Source organism: Octopus bimaculoides, chromosome 13 (genome assembly GCF_046866305.1).
Source record: "Octopus bimaculoides isolate indiv1 chromosome 13, ASM4686630v1, whole genome shotgun sequence".
NCBI lineage: Eukaryota > Metazoa > Mollusca > Cephalopoda > Octopoda > Octopodidae > Octopus > Octopus bimaculoides.
The window spans coordinates 44,315,651-44,321,609 of record NC_142940.1 but is presented as its reverse complement, the minus strand read 5'-3'; the positions used below and the strand labels follow the sequence as shown (position 1 = coordinate 44,321,609).

Below are 5,959 nucleotides of genomic sequence, written 5' to 3'. Positions count from 1 at the left end.
ATTTTCAAATAGAAAAGAAATTTAAATCGATTAAAATCAATTGAAATTATCAAAAATAAGTTCTATTCAAAAATATAGCTACTCGTCAGATCGTAAGTAGAACAATAATTATTATAATGGATGAAGGGATGATTATTGAATGGTTATTATTTTGATATTATGATATTTTTTAAATAATTTTTCTATCTTTATATAATAAGTATTTCATATTAATTCATTTGGTACTTGTTGTTGGTTGAGATATATATCTAATTATTGTTCTACTTACGATCTGACGAGTAGCTATATTTTTGAATAGAACTTATTTTCGATAATTTCAATTGATTTTAATCGATTTAAATTTCTTTTCTATTTGAAAATTGGTTATGAAACACGTGTAATCTTTTTATTATATTTATCTTATGATATTTACTTTACTTTATATTATACTCATTTATTGTGCTTTTAATTATTAATTTTTCTATATGTGATAGTGGATTTTCATCGATGAGTTCTTGAAAATTGGTTATTTTCCCTAAAACTATATATATATATATATATATATATATATATATATATATATATATATATTCAAAATTTACACACCATTATTATATATATGTTTTATCATTTCTACAACTTTTCCCTTCGTTACACTTTTCTCAGCATTAGAACGATTCCTCAACAAAGCATTTTCAGTAGAAGGACCTTTTCCTTTCTTCACTAGTCACTTCAATCGACATTTCATCTGGAGTCTTTTCAAGGAGGACTTGTTTAGTATACTCAATCACAAAATGGCTTGCGTTTTCTTTGTCCATTTTAACTTTCTTAGCAACTGGTTCGTTTTCAATTTAAAGATATCTGCTTACGTTTGAAATCTTCTAGTATGACTCGCTTTAAATGTAACATTATTTCTTTTTCACCTCTCTTTTCTTCTAACCATAATTATTTTTTGTCCCACACAGAACAATATATATTTTTTTTTTTTCAAAATGCCGCAGATAGTAACAAGTCTACATTATTACTGGTAGCGCTACTACATATAGCGACCTGACTTAAGTCCTTCACATAGACTTACTCTTTTACTCTTTTACTTGTTTCAGTCATTTGACTGCGGCAATGCTGGAGCACCGCCTTTAGTCGAGAAAATCAACCCCAGGACTTATTCTTTGGATGCCTAGTACTTATTCTATCGGTCTCTTTTTTGCCGAACCGCTAGGTTACGGGGACATAAACACACCAGCATCGGTTGTCAAGCGATGGTCGGGGGACAAACAGACACACAAACAAACACACACACACACATATACATATATACATATATACGACGGGCTTCTTTCAGTTTCCGTCTACCAAATCCACTCACAAGGCTTTGGTCGGCCCGAGGCTATAGGGGGTTCCTATAAGGTTGTTATCCACCCCTGATTGGAACTCTCCCGTATGACATATACGCATGCTCAGTGACTTGCTTTAACTTCCGCAGACGACTCACATACTGTACTGACCAGTTCGGCAAAGTTATTTCACTACATAGATATCCTGCAAACGTAGCTATTCGTCGTATTTGGCTTCAGAGATCGAGACTTGTGAGGAAAGACTTTGTTTACACTGCAAATAGCCAAATGTATTCCCAGCATTTCGTCAATTTTAATGGACTATCGAAAGATCACACCTTGCCATCCGTTTTTCCAAACAAAGTATTTAAAATATCAGTAAGTGCATGATCATATACGCAGTTAGTAGATGAGTGAAATGTCTCTTTGATTTATCTCCTCATTAACAGATTAGAACATGTTAAAATTCAAAAGGGGAAACAAATTCGAGTGGTGTACGTTGGGCTAAACACGAATGTTTAATCTAATAATTGTTATATTGATGTACAGGTATTTTTAATAAAGAATTTTGCATTCAAATAATAAATACATTGAAATTGTTGTTAATGTTCTGAATGAATGTGGGAATTTCGAGTAAGCCTAGCTATGATATGTTTCTTATATATATATATATATAAATAAGGGTAGAAATTGATATTAATCAATTAGAACCAGTGGTCTAACATATTAAAAAAATCCGAAGATTAAAATTATATTACATACAAAAATAAGAGGAATAACCAGCAAAAGTGGACTCCTATATGCTAGAAATAAATGCCGATTTGGCATCTATTTCTAGCATATAGGAGTCCACTTTTGCTGGTCATTCCTCTTATTTTTGTATATATATATGTGTGTGTGTGTGTGTGTGTGTGTGTTTGTTTGATTAAATAATAAATTTACAATATTGAATCTAATATTCCTCTAATTATTAGACTTTATAGTGTGACTGTCCCTACCTCTTCTACACCCCATCATGCTCATGGCCAAATCAGTGAATGGTTGCTGAAAGCAGATTGGGATCAGGCAATACTTCACCGAGAGCAGATATAAGCTTCTGCTTATTCCTGTCTGAAGTATCGTCCAATACTTCAGACTTATCGTCCGATGAATTTACTTTGTTGACATTCTTCATCGACAGAATTTTTATACCTTTCAGTCAAGTCCGCCTTTCTTCCAGTAACATACTGTCCATATAATCTTAAATATTTCTTTAACTTAAGCACAGTAAGTACTTCGATAGCTGAATCATCGAAACAATGACAATAGCGTGGATAGTCTGCGGAAATTTAATTGTCTACATGGAGCGCCGCCTTGCCAAGGGAGATAACCTACTTATAGGAAAGCCCTATAGTAAAAGACACTTGCCCAAGGTGCCACGCAGTGGGACTGAACCCGGAACCATGTGGTTGGTAAGCAAGCTACTTCCCACACAGCCACTCCTGCGCCTATAAAAAATATGGAACGCTTCACGAATTTGCGTGTCATCCTTGCGCAGGGGCCATGCTAATCTTCTCTGTATCGTTCCAATTTTAGTATATGTACTTTCTTCCACACAATTTCAGAATGCCGCAGGTAGTACCAGTCTTGTTTACTGGTAGCGCTACTAATACACAGCAACCTGACTAAAATCCTTCACACGGATTTATATTATTTTTCAGTTCTGTGTTAGAGTTCCAGTTTTATCAAACATTTTTTTCTTCAGAATCTTTTTTCAAACGAATTTATATATTTTTCACTGTGTGTATATTATTTTTCACTGTGTGTATATTATTTTTCACGGCATGTAGTTCAGTTCCTTCTTCAAATTTTACGTCGGGATTTTTAATATTTTTTCCTGTGTGAGCTTTGAGTCCTCGTCGCCACTGATATGACCCACATTATGACAACGTATTTAGTCGTCTGGCGTAACTGGTCCCAACGGCGTGCCTCACCGACTGACCCTACTGAGTGTGCTAGTCCACTATTTATTAGTAGTGGACCAACCCACTTCTCACCTGGGGGCGTCCGCCACGCAAATTTATACCTCTTTCTCATGAAGAATGGCGTCCAGCAGTCTTTAACTACAATCTGAGACATATAGACGTATTATAGTCATGCTATTGAGCTCTCTTTAGTTTTGAGCCACAGGCCCAATTAGCCCTCTACAGAAGCTAGCTTAAAAGTCTGCACAGACTGTGGCTTTTAAGCTAAGTATAAATTTAAAAACCGAGGCAACAGAGAGGAGTTAAAACTAGATGAAATCTCCTTGGTAGTTTAAATGCACAAGTCACCAATATCCAAGTGGCTAAAAAGTGTCAGTAGAAGGGCACCCAGCAGTCATGGCTGGGATGCAGCCTTGCATCCATAGAGTGTAAGAGTCAAAACACTTGCTGAGATGGGAAATTCTTCACTGAAGATCTACTGTTCAACTGTCGAGAGTTTCTTATCACCATCACCAGTTTATATATAAATTTTGTGCTCTGTTGTTCATGTACATTTATATTACACATGTCCATTGAAGCATGCTTCTATATTTTTCAGCCTTCCAATATCATACGATGCTGGAATGATGAAAACACAAGTTAGCACAATAACATATGAAAAATATCATTTATTTCAAATATTTATATACATTATATATTACAATATTTTATATATATATATATATATATATATATAGATATATATAGATATAATCTTCACCATTTAACATCCATTTTCCATACTGGTACATATTCGACCATATATTGTATATATATCATATATATTTATATATATATAAACAAGAAATAGAAAACAAATACAGAAAAATAAAAAAATATATAAAACTGCTCTATATTTCTTCTTTCTCCCTTCCCTACATTTAATCAACCAAGTTATCTTTTCTGCCATATTCTACATGGAGTTAAATTTCTATTTTAGCAATGTCCATTTTCAGTAAGTGAATCCTTCTGAATAAAAAAAAAAAAAAAAAAAATTGCAAGTTATATATTTTTCATCTTTCTTACAACATACCAAAATTTATCCCCAGCTGACTTATCTTCAGTTCAGTGCATAATTAAGGGAAAAAAAAGAGAGATTTTTTTTATATCATATTTATCTTTCTTCTTGTTTCAGTCATTGGACTGCAGCCATGCTGGAGCATTGCCTTAAAGTGTTTAGTCAAACAAATTGATCCCAGTACATTTTTAAGTGTAGAACTTTTTCTATAGGTCTCTTTTGGTAATCTACTAAGCTTCTAGGATGTAAACAAACCAAAACTGGTTGTCAAGCGGTGGGAGAACAAACACAAAGACACATAAACAGACACACACATCATCATCATCGTTTAACGTCCGCTTTCCATGCTAGCATGGGTTGGACGATTTGACTGAGGACTGGTGAAACCAGATGGCTACACCAGGCTGCAATCTGATTTGGCAGAGTTTCTACAGCTGGATGCCCTTCCTAACACCAACCATGGGCTTCCACACAATTTCTGTCTACCAAATTCACTTACAATGCATTTGTTGGCCCAAGGCTATAGTAGACACTTGCCTAAGGTGCTATCTAATGGGAATGAACCTGAAACTATGTGGTCACAAAGCAAGTTTCTTAACTACACAGCTATGTTTAATATATTTGTATGAAAAGATATAAAATGAATTCACACATGGAAAAAAAAAATAAAGATGTATAATTTCAAACAATTTCTCCATGATATTATTGGTAATTCATTGGCAAAAAAAAATATTTTGGAAAATGTCAATTCCCACAGCCATATCATCCCAAATTATTTCCTGGGATAAAAGAAATAAATAACTAAATAAAATATTAATATAAAATAATTAAAAAATCAAAAATTAGAATTGGTATTTTGTGAATATTTCAGGTCTCCACAATTTATCAGTTAATAATAAACACAGTTTACAAAAGAAAAAAAAACAAGACCCTTTCATATAGAGAATTTCAATTAATTTCTAGGAATGCACTTGCAATTTAAAACTTGAATGGTTGATCAAACTATCAGTTTTGGACATAATGTTATTAGAATGGGTGAAATTTATCTCACATTTACCACTGTAAAGTGTGGAGGCGCAATGGCCCAGTGGTTAGGGCAGCGGACTCGCAGTCATAGGATCGCGGTTTCGATTCCCAGACCGGGCGTTGTGAGTGCTTATTGAGCGAAAACACCTAAAGCTCCACAAGGCTCCAGCAGGGGATGGTGGCGAACCCTGCTGTACTCTTTCACCACAACTTCTCTCACTCTTACTTCCTGTTTCTGTTGTGCCTGTAATTCAAAGGGTCAGCCTTGTCACACTGTGTCACGCTGAATATCCCTGAGAACTATGTTACGGGTACACGTGTCTGTGGAGTGCTCAACCAATTCTCGACGTTGTAAGCGACGGAGTGCCAACAAAAAATACTACTGTAAAGTAGTAGAAAATCTAAAGCAGAAGTGTATATTATAAATTCAATATTTAGGATTGGTAAATTCAGAGTATTGCATAAAATATATTGTCCTTTTACATTGTTCTCTTCCCAACCATGGGATTTCGGATGCAGTCTCACTGCGGGGCACCTTGAGTGGGTGTCTTCTACAGTCGTCCCAGTCTAAGGTCTTGTGAGAGTATTTCATAAATGAA

The 5,959-nt window shown here is 34.6% G+C and overlaps 1 non-coding gene across 1 annotated transcript; it reads right to left on the bottom strand.

The window, feature by feature from the left end:
* Positions 1-2,805: 2,805 nt before the first annotated feature.
* On the bottom strand, positions 2,806-2,909 carry LOC128249328 (U6 spliceosomal RNA). The gene has a single exon (XR_008265427.1). It is a non-coding gene; the product is annotated as a U6 spliceosomal RNA (small nuclear RNA).
* Positions 2,910-5,959: the final 3,050 nt, after the last annotated feature.